Consider the following 14,489-nt stretch of genomic DNA (forward strand, 5'->3'; position numbering starts at 1 on the left):
CTAACGCTGCAACAGCATCGGCAGCGGTCACGGTGCGCCATGTGTTTTTTTTTTCCGATCGTGTGTGTTTCATTGTTCGTTTTACTATGAGTCATGCGCTGAATAATATTCCTCCTCCCCCCTTTTTTTTTAAAGCCTTTTTTAAAAGGTCTTGTTCAAATTTAGTGTGCATGGTTGTAAATCTGAAGGGGGAGGGGAAACATCTTTTCAGTTTGGTGACATTCTTTTCTTCTACATGATTGGCAGCATCCGCTTTGTTGCATACTGAAGAGAACATCAAGTGCCTGTGCTCTTTGTGTGGCTTCGTTTGTCATGACTCTTTGATCGTTCACTGAAACAGACATTTTAGCGAGGAAAAAAAATGTCGAATATGAATCTTCTGTACATGTATATACTGTATTTATGTTCTTTCCATTGTGCCAAAGGTTAGAGGTATTTACCCACAGCAAGCACTCATTGACTGAGTTACAAATTAATGTGGATTTCAGCTGCTCCCATAGATATTTAACTTAATGTTATTACAATAGCTTTTCTCTGTAAAGATGCCAAGGCATGGTTCCCAAAAGGTTAATGTAGCTACCATTTGTTTCCACTTTGTTTTGGTGGTAACAGTCAGGGAATCTCTCTCTCTATCTCATGTATTCTGTTTGTTTTTTGTAATATATACCTTGAAGACAAAGAAAGCGGGTAGGGAGAAAAGCAATAGCTTGACATGGGGCAAGATTTTGTACTCTATATTCAGTGAGCAGTGTAATGACACAGTATTAACAAAAGAAATGTGAAATTGAAGGCTACACTAGGCAACTTTGCACATTGGTGGCTGTGCAAAAGGCAGTGAGTGGTAGCTGAAAAATGTAAGCCTCAATACCCAGAAATCCATGTTCACCAACATTCATTTCTCTCATTCATTTCACAAGAATGTCCAATGTTTAGAATTGGGCATTTTATCATAGTAAAGTTTTGGTGCAGAAGAAGAAAACTGGTATTAGACCGGTCTGGACTTGGAACCTGATCTCCAACCACCGCTGCTACAAATATATGGGGAATACTGATGCAGTCATTAACATCAGCATGTGCATTAGCAGACAGAGCCAAGACTCTCCATCCATGACGGGCTGATCAGGCCTGCTCCGGGCTCCAATCCGCCTCTACTTCAAACGGCACAGGAAAGTGCTTCGGGAGAAACTCACCTTTTTCTGCTCAATTATCTTTGTGGTTTCTTTTATGTCGCCGCTCTCCCCGCCCGCCGCAGTGAAGCCAATTACACTAAGCATTACCTAAGTACAAAGTTCCCATTTCCAGGCCTTGGACTAACGAGGTGTTTCTGAGGGACTCTCTCCTGCGGCGCATATCTCACGGCTTCGCCTTTCTAAAACCTAACAGCTGAGCCCTTAAAATTCTTTGAAGGCCCATTACATCATACATATTACTACATATGTCCGAAAACTGTGAACAATCTCCAACGGCTTTGATTTCAGAGGCATTGTAAGCTTTCGAGCGTGAACGATATTACCTTGAGGACGCGGAACCCTTTCTTGTTCGTCAAGAAATCCCAAATTAGCATCGAGACTATTCATGAGGCCGTCAATTACAGTAAAATATGGACAAAATAGTGTTGCAATGAATTATTTAACACGCCATTAGGAAAGATAATAGGCTCCAAATTGTATCAGTCGGCCCCTGCAGCACAAAAATAACATGGATTGCGTTACGCAGAGGCTTGAAGAACATGATCTAATACTTTTGTCCTACATACGTACGTTGAGGAAGACCTGACAGCGTAGTGCTGCCATGCCATATCACACTCCGAATGCTGTCCTCTTTTTGTGTCCTAACATCACCTAACACCACCCCAACCCAACCCCCCCACCCCCACCCCATCGCTTTTCCTTCTCGGGAGCAGAGGCGTATGAATACATGAATGACAATAGCGTGTGGGTGACAGTTGAGATTTGCAGGCACAAGCAGTGTCCGAGAACGGTTTCCAGGCCGGTGGCAGAGGTGGCGGGGAGTACTGTACTCACCAACAGACAATTGGCACATAAAGAAATCCCCAGCAGAGCTTTTCCTTGGTACTTGTAAACAGTTGGCTCATTCGTCTGGCGGCTTTCACTCGCTGTGCTTTTGTAAATTGAGGCAGGAGACCTTGGGGTGATTTCCATATCCTGGCCAGCGCTTGGTGTTACTGGAGAACCTCGTGGATTCATCTAGGATTTATTCACAGTCTGTTCACCCTTTCACCCTTCATTCATTTGTACATGTGTAACCAGGGTTATTTGTGCAAAGAAAGAAACACTCTTCATTTAAAAGACTACATTGACTACCCAATATGTTACAAGAGGATTGGTACCAAAATCGTCTCTGTTTGCCCAGTAAGTGTGGACCTCCACTAAAACAAACAATATGAAAAATGATTTATTTTTTACCAGAACACAGAGAGTTCACAGACTTCTAAAAACCAAGGTACAAGTACCCCCCTCAGGGTGAAAAATCTAATTCTGGGCATGACCCAAACCGATGCCCAATACAAATTGAAACTGAAATGAAGCCGAGGCACACAGTGGGTTCCTCTCTTATCGCCACCTTCCTCGACACGAATCCCATTAGGTGCTGCAGGCTGCACACAGGGAGGAAAAACAACCAACCTCATTTTCCCATTTAGCTCCGCGCCGCACGTGGAACAAATTTTGATTATCCCGGGACACAAATGAAGTGACAGCACAAAATAAACGGCCGTGTCATCCTTCATGAATGTCACTTTTCTGGCGGTGCAATAGTGGCCTCTTTACATCGCTGTGGTTATGTTCACGATGATTCATTCCTGCTCTCTTAAAAAGGGCATGTCATTTTCGACCCATCCGTCTGTGACACATGTATGTTAGTTTTCAAGGCAATGTATGGTTGCTGTTGGGTGAAATCCATCTTCAAAATGTCAGCTTTTCAGAACCTAAGAGAAACAGCCTTGTTTGTAGCGTTTATCCAGTGGGTAAACCAAGGCTGGTATTTGTATTAAGTCTCTGCATTAATGTGATCCAATGGAAGATTTGAAGATTTGAAGTAACACATTTGGAAAAGATTTGTGTTTTATATGCTGCTCTTGAATAATTTAGAGTGTGACAACAGAGCTGGGCGTAGCACTTAACAAATAGCAGTGACAGCTCATGCATTCTTGGTGCTGCTTTTTATGAGTTTGCTGTTGTCATGTGAAAACCACGTAACTACAGTGTTTTCGTTCACTTGAAGGACGAGATGGTTTTCTATAGGTTGAGAAAACTCCACCGCCCTTGGGCTTATGAAACCCTTTGAAACCCCATTGGATAAACTCAAAAATACATTATTGTTGTATATTTTTCGTAGTTCCTGAAACATTTTGGAGATGCGAGGTTTTCACCCAACAGCGACATTGCTAAGTAAATCAGAAAAAGTCATTCTCTCGGCTTCTTGGAGGAAAATGTCCCCCCATTGGCTTTTAGTTTTGTTCTCCCGCAGAATAACTCATTATCAAGAGTCTGCACTGAATGTGTAAAATATGAATGGGGCCGCTAAATATTGCAACAAAAAGGGAGAGTCTTTGATGCATTGAGAGTTTTGTCTCAGGCAGAGAATGAAATATTTTGTCTTTACCTACAGGTGCTGTACCCTATGGAAGCCCATTTCCACCAGTGTGTTGAAAAAAACGGTCCTGTAAGTCATTATAATGAGAAACTTTCTCAAAATAATGAGTTAGTATCTTTGAGATACTATATTTTGATAAAGTTTCTCATTATTTTGAGATATTTACTCATTATTTTGATAAAGTTTCTCATTATTTTGAGATACCAAGTCATTATTTTGAGAAATTTTCTCATTATTTTGAGATACTAAGTCATTATTTTGAGATACTAAGTCATTATTTTGAGATACTAAGTCATTATTTTGAGATACTAAGTCATTATTTTTAGAAAGTTTCTCATTATAATGACTTACATGATCTTTTTTTTTTCATCACACTGGCGGAAATGGGCTTCCATATGTACCTGAGTTTTACCAAAACCCCCCCCCAAAAAATTACCTCTACCAGCCGTCATGAAACCTCTTCCAATCTGCTCCTTTTCACGTATATTACCATTTTCTCCATAACCTCACGTGAAACACACGTATGGAATGGGAAAACGTGGGACGGTTCCTTCTGCCTCTCCCTGCTCTCCCCTGTACTCGAAGGCTGCGTCACGGAGGGCGAGAAGGAGGGCAGACGAGTCTCGTTCTTTTTCGAGGTGCCTCTCGACACCCACTGAGGAAGGGCGTTTTAAGCGTTTCTGTGTATGTCAAGTTAAACTCTGGCCCCTCCCCCGGGGATCTGGACTCTGTCGCCTTCAGGCAAAAAAAAAAAAAAACCCTCCAGAAGTAAACAACAAACCGAGAGCTAGCGAGCTGAAGCGGAGGCGATGTCGTATATTTAGCTCTCATTAACATTGGAAATGCTCTCTGCTGATGGTGAAGCTATCTGTGTGTGTGTGTGTGTGTGTGTGTGTGTGTGTGTGTGTGTTTGTGTGTGTCTACATGCGATAAACGTTTACCGAGACTGAATTTATCATTTGGCCACATCTGGTGCCTGCTTGTGCTACATTGTAATATAAGCTAGTGCGTCCTGTGCCGTCAGTTATTTCAAACGGGGGCCATGTTGTAACGTCAATGAGAGCTTTTTAAATGTGAGGCTATTGGTATCTGTGCTGTTTTTGCTTTTATCTCCAGTATGATATATTTATTATTATGTCACGGTCTTGTTTTTTTTCATGGTTTGGTTCATGGTTACTTGCTCCAGGTCCAGTATTTTGCTGCTTCATGCCAAATGTCCATTATTTAAAGAAATAAATATTGGGAAAACGGATAAAGGTTCCTAGAAGTTGTGTGTGTGTGTGATTAGTTTAATGAGTGGTTTCTGCAATCCAAGGACATTTTGCCAATAAATAAATGCATGTGTGGGTTAAGACACAGTATGAGACACATTCCACATAATAAATACTTCCTATAGTATCAAGAAGATACTGCCTCACAATTAGTCCTTCGCCACTGAATTTTGCAACACTTTATCGTCTCAAATAGAGCGGCGCCGGAATGTGAATAAGAAGCCGGCGCTCACAAATGAGAAAGGAGAGAGGAATAATCAAATAATAATAAACAATGGCAAGTGAGCTTCCCCAATGAATACTCTTATCTGAATCAAGAGTCCTCGGGGGGATGAGAAGCCCTCAGGAAGTTCACACTGTGGAAGAGGCTGAATGATCAGGAATCCATCGCCATGGCAACACACACTGCCACAAGTTGAATCTGTCATCTTGGACCAGAAAAGTGAAGAAAATGTGTTTTTTTTTTGTTTTTTTTTTGTTTTGTTAAGATATTCTTTAGAGGCACGGGTCTTGCCATTTGTAAAAACAGAAACACATTTGTTCTTTTTTTGTCTTTTCGAAGCAGTGCAGATCAGTATGAAGAGACTTTTTTTTAAACATTTTACATGGTCAGAGTGCACACTGAAATATGCCATGTTTCCTGAATATTAATAACTGTGTTGTTTACTCTTAATGGAAATCAGATCAAGGCTGCTCTCTGCCTTGAAAAACTGCTGTTTTTTTTTGGAAATGCTAGAGGTAGCTCTCTGAAAACAATCATTTTACATTCACTCATCCTTTCAGAACTAATGACACTTTGTTTGTCATGTTGCCCACGAGGCACTAAGCCTTACATTACATAAATATAAGTGCATTATGAGCTTTTCTTGCAATTGCATCAGAACATGATGCAATGCATTACAATACATCCAGACTGTGACTTTCTGTAAGCCTTAAAGGATCATTTCTGCGATTTTGGACCTATATATAATTTGTCTCTTACATACTGGTGGTGCTTGGACCCACAGACAATATTGGCTCCAGAGTCAGCTACGCCTCTTGCTGCTAACAATGAGTCCAAATGGGGTATAGGTCCAAAATTGCCCAACTAAGCTATACTTCTAAAGAGTCCATTTCCAAAGTGTTTCTTGAAATTCCAAAGGATGGGCGAGTTTTTGCGGACTCACTTTTGACTTATTGTCCCTTTAAGCAAAAGTAACTCTGTGAAAGTGAGGATGCGTCCCAGTGCGTTTCAGGTCAAGTGAGAGCTGCATTCCCCATACATCGGCCTTGTTGACTCATCTGTTATGCCGCCCTGCAGTCCTGCATCCACCATCCAACCACCCCCCCACCCCCCACCCCCCGCATGCCCGGCCTGTGTTTCTCTACGCCCATTAGCCCCACTCTTCTCCCCCACTATTTGTCACGGCCGCGGACCGCCACAGGGTTCGGTAATGGAAGTCAACAGCGGCGCGTCTGGTAAATGGACACGGGCCTCTCCTCCTGTAGCGCAACCCCCATGCTGCCCCCCCCCCCCACACACACACACACCCCTCCACCACATTCCCCCGCAGAGCAACACAGACAGCTCATTTATCTTCCTCCCAACCCCTCTACCAGGTATCCCTAATGGCCTGTACCCTCCTTTCGGCACCTTTCTCTCTTTCTTCTTCCCTGGATGGTTTCACGCCGAGGTTCCAAAACAGGTAGGAACATCCGCTCTTTCCGTGAAGCCAGGTTAAAGGTGCGATGCCTTCCTGGTTTCATCTGTTCAGTCCTTTTCAATTAGGCTTGGGTTTATTTATTCAGGACGTAAAAATGCAAGAAAAAGTAGAAGCATTCATAGATCACCGGTCTAAACAACATTCTAAAGGAAATAGAACTTTGAAGGGTTCCTCATGTCCCTCACTGAAAATATGCGGAACAGATGATTGGATGCAGCATTCCTCATATGAGCCCATTTACTTTTAAGTAATATCTCCTATTTCCAGAACTAGCTATTTTCAGATACCTCAGACTCTTGAGGGCTTTTTGTAAAGGAACCCAGAGTGAGCTAAAAGCCTTCCAGCCGTGTTATTATTCCTTTTTGGGGTTTTTTCTTTAAAATTCACACACCTTCCAATGTGAGCTAGACACAGTGGCCCCCTGATGGAAGGCGCTATGAGGCTCACGGTGTCCCAGAAGGCTCATTCAGACGTAATCAATGCTATTATGTTTACCTTTTGGTGTGATATGTATCGCTGCGGAAGGTGAAGGGTGCGTTGCGGAAGGTCATCTGTTGCTGCAAGGCTTTTAGAGAGAGGGAGAGAGAAAGAGAGAGAGAGATTTGTTGGTTTTAATGGTATAGAAAGGCTGGTAACAAGTAAATCCACCACAAAGCCCTGAGTCTCATTACAAAACCCTGGATGAAAACGTTGAAGTTGGGTTTGTGTTGGTTTCAGCTTAACTGAAACTCAAGCGTTTGTTCCACTGCAGATAGACTGACTAGGTTTTGTCATGTGAAGTCAAATATTAACACAACAAGTAAGCACAAAACTAAATATTGACTTTGGATTCCCATATTGCAGCGAGTTCTGCAACATATTTCACAGCGCCGGGTTGCATCAGCAGGGATTTTACCCTAAGCACACACATCCTGATATTTACACAGGGATGAGACGTTCTTGTCGAGCAACTTTCAAAACAACTTGGTTAATTAACCAATGAGCACGTTTGTGAAGTGATATAAATTCTCCTGATTAAGACAACAGTCCGAATAAGAAATTGCTATGTAAACAGCATTTTCTGATTACCTTAACCTGAATAAGGTCATAGTGTAGAGCAGTGGTTCTCAACGTGGGGTCCGGGGACCACCAAGGGTCCTTGAGGGGGTTCCAGGGGGTCCCCAGCAAATTGATGAATTGTTAAACTTACAAGAAGTTAACACAGTTAGAGAATGTAGAAGATTTACTGTTTTGATCAGAGTTTCTCTGTTATCTCTCTACCTACAATACAGATAGTCATGGAATTCTGGACAAAATCATATCTGACAATAAAAAATATTCTCAGATTTGGGTCCGAGAGACAAAATCTCATCAAATGTGGGTCTGTGGCTCTAATGTGGACTAAATTAGGGGTCCTTGATATGAAAAAGGTTGAGAGTCATTGGTGTAGAGTAAGCAGAATCACATTAAGACGTGGGATATTCTGGTTTTAGTGGCATTATTGAAGGGCATTTTAGACTGTAAACACCTTAATCCAACTATGACTCTCTACTGGAGGATTCACACACTCGACTTTCCAGCAGTTGTGAACTTGTTTCCAGAAGGAAAAAGACGACTGATAGCAGAAGAGGAGCAGAAGTCCCACCATTTTTGGGGTGAGGCTGAAACTCATGATTTTGAGAGAAATGGATATCAGTAAGTTTTCAATATAGGCTTAAGCTGTCCGTGCACTGCAAAAAACAGCCATCTTAACGAGTCATTTAGCCTCATATTCAGCCTTCAAATCATATTTTTCTTAAACCAAGAGAACACTTCTGCCAATGAGGTGAGATCACTCCACTTGTTTCCAATGCAGCTTCACTTCTTTCAGGAATTTCTAGAAGTGAACATCCCTATCCTGAAACAGCTCAGAATAAGGCAGATCACTGCACCGCTATCAAGAAAATGACACTTGATTCTACCAAATTCGTATCGTAATTTTAAGAAAATTATGATTTTAGGACTCAATTATAGACTAAATTACTTGTTAAGAAGTGCTTCACTGATTCTCCTTTGTCTTGTTAATCGGACTGTGGTCTGTAGCATGTAACATGAAGGGAACAGTTCTATAAGCAACACATGGAAACAACTTAATCGGAATATTGTCTTAGTCCATGTAAATGTAGTCAAATTTTCAAAAACCAGAAATCAGAAGTGATGACAAGCCGGGTGTCTCTCTGTTCTTCTGAGATCTGTTTGTTTTTTTTATGGTCGGAATGGCCTCCATTGACCAAAGAGCCTTAACGACCCGATGTGGGAGGACAGCCTCCAGAGGACACCGAACACGCCGTCCTGGAGGAGGAGATTTATGGCGACAATCTTTGCGATGTCCTTCCTCTTTTCAAAGGTTTTCACAGTTGAGGGCTCAGCTTTTCATTTGTGTTATGTGTCATTTAGTTGCTAAGTAACCGAAAACCCTGCTCCTCCACAGTGCAAAAGCAGAAATATTCCTTATGAAAGGCATATGGGTGGGTTTAAGAAATGTGAGAGGGGGCGGTGGCATTTAGAGTTCCATGTGAGAGTGTATGGGAGTGAAATCTTTCATGTCATGGGAATATATATATACATAACTCTTTAACTCTAATTTGTCATGTCAGTGCCTCGGGGCAAAACATTTACTCTCAACTCTCAAATGTTCTTTTCCAGCGTTCCCTGCTTGCCGATGGCCTTGGCACCACGGGGGAAGTAATCACTCGCCTGTGTTGTGGGAGCCGATTGGAATAGAATTGGACTTCACCTTCACCATATTCCTCATTTGGCTTTTTTTTTTTTTTTCTTGTTGTTGTTGTTGCTGCTGACTGTCCTCCTGGCCGTCTCCAAGCCAGGGCCCCCGACAGCTTGCGGTCCTTGGCGAGCGCCGCGCAGTCGCTTCCTGCTCCGGTGAGGGAAAGTGTGAGGAAGTGTGAGGAAGTGTGAGGAAGTGTGAGGAAGTGTGTCGGCGTGGCGAGTTGACACGTTCTGCCGCGGCACATCGCGGGTTCCTCCCTCCCTCCCCGATCGATCGGAGCCGACCGGCAAAAAAGACGAGTCCAGCGTCGCACTCGGTCTTCTGTTTCTTGGGAGGATCGCACTTAAACCTCGATCGTCGGGAGAGTCGTCACAGGAACAGATGGAGCGGGATACCCTCTGGACAAAGTCTATTTTTGTGGTGATTATTTCAAGCTGACTTAGACTGGGTTTTCTAAACCAGCGGGAGACATGGGAATCCTATGAAGCTCTAATTAACTTCAGAAGAAATCGCTATAACTACTTCTGAAGCAGCAGAATTGACGTTTTTCACATGGTTCCTATAAAGATACACTTATAGACTCCCACCATGAAGAAGACCATAAGGTTTAACACAGAGGGGAAATGCCGTCTACTGAGCTGTGGGGCAGAGAAAAGGGGGAAAAAAATAGATTAAGGATATTAATCACAAATATTTTCTTGGATGCAAGGCTCTTTTTCAGTATCGCTTCAATATGTGATGTCCCCCGCTGTCACCGTCACATCGCCACGAGAAAACACAGCGTCGTTCTGCTGTCAAATTAAAACCGCAGTTTATAACCAAACTGAATGTCTCTTCGCTGATCTGAGTAATTATTATCTCCATGAGCGACTGAGCAAAATTGGAGTTTATTCTCCATGTTTGGGTAACATGGCAACAATGGAGCCTGTTTTGGTTGATTGTTGATGGAGTGAGAGGGAATAGATGCTTCATAATGCCAAGGTTTTTGGGTCATTTTTTTTCACATTTTATTAGAAACAATATCCAGCATTTAGTAAATCGCCACTATGGAGGAACATTATAAAAGCGGAGAACATCAACAGCAAACATCTAGGGAAAGAATGTAACATGTAGGAAGCCCCCAAGCTGTATCTACATACAAAATGAAATATGGTATCTGACCATATGTCGTACAGATGTTTTCATAAACAGGTGGAGTCAGATGTGTGCAGTATGTAGCTGATGGGCAGATGCAGTTTTTCTAATCTAAGTTAAACTCAGTCAGTACAGGTGGGGCAACACTAAGATCTGCTTTCTCATTAAAACATAAAGAAACAGCCATTTCACTACTTTGTTCATAGCAAAAAGATCATTTATCAAGATGTCATTTTAGCTCTTAATATCTAAAAAAAAAAAGGCTGTATCGCATTATGGGACCACTTGATGATCATAATCATGAGGGCTTTCATTAACATGGTCATTATTACAGCACCAGTAACCAACTGGAAAGCGGTCGGCATCATTACTGCGACAAGGAGTGCATCAGGACCCTCACTGATCCAAAGATCTCAGGGTTAATTTGTTCTTGCGAGTGTGTGTGTAAGGTACAAGAGCATCCTGTACGTTGCTTTTTCAGCTTTATTCATTAAACTGGACGTTCATTTCATCCCCAACTTCATACGATGATTCTTTTTTCTAATTGTGGGTATACCTGATTGAATAAAAATAATTACTGACTGCAGCTGCACACCCGAGTACCAACTCTATTACAAGTGACTCAGAGACTGAGCGCACATGGAAGAACTCCAGTTCTCTGCACAGTTCACATTGGCTACACTATGGGTTTACATGCACACTAATAATCTTAATCTGATTAAGTCTGAGCCGTAGTCTGATTATCATGATTATTATTTTTGTATCAATCAACCTGGATAGAAAAGTCACACAGACATGTACAATACACAACCAATCACCCACACTGACCACACAGATCCGCAGGCTCTATCGAATAATAACATCATAAACTTTATATTGCTCTTCTCAAAAAACAGAGTGTACAAAATGCTTTACTGAGAAAAAAAAAGAAAAAGAAAAGCACACAGAAAGACCAAAGTACAGTCAGTTAAAAGCCAAACCGTAAAAGTGTGTTTTGAGACATGATTTAAAAATAGTAACAGATTCAGCCAATCTAACAGCGGGAGGCAGATTGTTCCACAGTCTAGGTGCCATTACTGGGAAGAAAAAAAAATGCTCCATCACCCTTTGACTTCAGTCTAGATGTTGGAACAGCCAAAGAGTCTCTGATGTGAAGAACGAAGGGGTCTAAGGATGAAGAAATCCAAGTAGGAAATCAGCGAATCATGCCTCTCCTGGCAGTGACTTCGGAGTCCTGCTGCACCTTGGCCACTCTTGCGTCACAGCCGATGTCTCTGTTAATTGAAGAGACGGGAAAAACATGCCACTCAGTCATGCTGCCCACGTCTCCCACATTTCCTGCGCCGCTCTCTCCGCTTTCTCTCTTGCCAAGTCTCCCCACCTCGGATTCCCAGCCAGAGGAGAGACGCCGTTTGTCATCCTCGCCATGCGACACGTCATTACGAAGAGGGGCGATCTCCTCGGGCCTCAGCGCGTGGCACGGGGGCCGGGGCCTGGCTAGAGGACACTTCCTTGGCCTCGGTAATACGAACGCAGTGTGTGAGAGCGAGCGTGTGTGTGTGTGTGAGGAAAGAAAAAAAACAAGACAGAAAGAGATAGCGAGTGAGAGGCAGAGGAAAAAGACAGCAGGATAAAAACGCAGCTTTCTAGTTGTAAGTCAAACTGAAATATGACTTAGGTTTTATCTACAAATACTTACAGAGCACTTATGGGCGCAAAAGTCTGAACACATCACTTGTCACAGAGAAGGCTTTTGCCTCTCAGCATCCGAGGGATTTTTCAGTCCAAGTCGAATGCATCCCCCCCCTTCGGGTTGAGATTGCTTACTTTATCCCGGAGATAAATGGGCCCTTCAGTGTGACATCAAAGCAGCAGGATTAGGTGTTGATTAAGCTTGACATGCACAGAAAAAAGGCCCTTCACTCTATAACTCTATGAAACCATCAGCCATGGCTTTCAGCGATATAGAAATAAAATCAAGATGTTGGATTTGGTACAAATGCTCGCACTGCACTCATGCTTTTCACAGCTTTTTAGGGGAAATGACTTGTTTAGAAATAGCAAACTATTTCAGTGTTTTCTTAAATTGTCCTAATTTGACACAGTTTAGCATTAGGAGTCACTTGAAAGTGTTTTGGATGCAAGAGAAGCAGCCTTGCTAAGAGCTGTTTGCAAACCTCAAAACACTCATTTCATTAGTCTGAAACCTTACTTATGTTTTGGAAAAATGTATAGTGGGTGTTTCAATGTAGCACTAATGTGTCTCAAACACTCACCAAGGAGTATTTTGGCACATTGTGGTTTCTAAACAGTAGGAAATATGGTTGAACAGTTGAATATCTTCATAAAAGGGTGGAAGTACCAATTTGTTTTAATGCGTTTTCTTAAATTATTAAGCATATTTTGACTGAAGTATCTTACTTTGCTACATTTTAAATCACATCCATTACAAAGTACAAATTTTGTAGTCTCACCATAAGCATTGCATCAGAAACTGGCGCAATCGTAAAAGTCAAACCTGCGCTACCGTGTGGAGCTAACGCTAACTGAAACATTAAACACTCAAGTGTATCCATGATAATAGTTCATTAAATATTTTCAAATAGATACATAACTACTCAAATGTATCCATGACAGTAGTTTAGTTAACGTTAAGCCATATAACTACTGCAGTGTTGGTTTGCGTTAGCATGGTGTCCAGTTCACTAGCTTTGCTAGCTAGTCGGATAGCTAATAAAGCACAAATAATGGCGAAATACATAAAAAGTAGGCTAAGAAAAGAGAGATATCCATTCAGTAACATTATCGGCCCATTATTGATAACGTGAAGAAAGTGAGCTGCATCGCGGGCCAAATGTTTGCGTTCATGTTCATCTCCACCCTGAATGGATGTTGCTGTTTTTTTCGGACACTGCAGGGGGACTGCCCATTGTTCCGACGGCCTATTATTCTGAAACCCCGATAGTCCGAAAAATGTCCACCCATTGGACCAAAAGCCCATTTGTCCGACAGCCCATTATCCCGGAGGTGGTTGGGTTGAGGCATGGGGTCACTGAGGTTAGGGTTAGAGCAAGCTTACGGTCAAGGCTGTCCGAAGCCACGGTTGTGGATGGAGCCAGGCATGGAGTTTTCGGACTATTGGGGTTTCGGAATAATGGGCCGTCGGAACAATGGCATGGCACCCACTGGAGATCCAGAGCGATGGGGAAACCTAGGCTCCGCCCTCCTGACGGTCTTCAGCTTGGTGACCTTGGACAGCTGGACAGAGATTCAGGAAGCCCTGGACGACCTGGGGATGGGCCGGAGCCGGATCTTCACCGTACTCGTCATCATTATCGGCCACTTCTGCTTGCTCAGCGTGTTTTCGGCCGTGGTCTGCCAAGAAGCGGAGCGAGCTGGTGGAAGAGGGTCTGCTGCAAGAGAGGAGAGGAAGATGTGAGATGGTTCTGGAATCAGAAGAGGGAGGGAGAGGTTCTCACTGAAATACACAACTACTGCAAAGAAAATAAGTATTGACAGTTTCTTGGTAACGTGTGTTCTGTTCTGCCAACTTCATTTTCTTCAACTCCATTTAGCACTGTCCTAAACAAATCTAACATAATGCATGTACCTAAAGCTCTGGGGGGAAAATAATGAACTAAGGATGAATGAATGAATGAAGCTTGAATGCATCATTTTGAATGATCATTTAAGGCGAGCCCCAGAAGGGTGGAAGTCACAAAGATGAACTAATACATTTAGAGGTGATGGAAATGAATGTGAATTGAAAAACACTGTGATGAAATTGCATGTGAGCTCAAAGTGACAGTAATAAATTGCCAAGTGACTTGATAAATTCAGAGGAGATTGGATTGTATGCAGAGTGATGAAGTCAAGGAAGTGAAGTTTGATTACATTCCAAGTATGCATACATATGTATTGTTATTATCATCCTGGAGTTCAGTGGAGAGTTTCAGTGTCCCATGATGGTCTAAATGCAGTTTGGGAGGCTGTAACAGCCTGACAAGAATACAAATCTGG

The sequence above is a fragment of the Centroberyx affinis genome, unplaced genomic scaffold (assembly GCF_046629955.1).
Source record: "Centroberyx affinis isolate AG114_WGS23_722 - 3 ecotype Tasmania unplaced genomic scaffold, CSIRO-AGI_Caff_v1 ptg002875l_1, whole genome shotgun sequence".
Classification (NCBI taxonomy): domain Eukaryota; kingdom Metazoa; phylum Chordata; class Actinopteri; order Beryciformes; family Berycidae; genus Centroberyx; species Centroberyx affinis.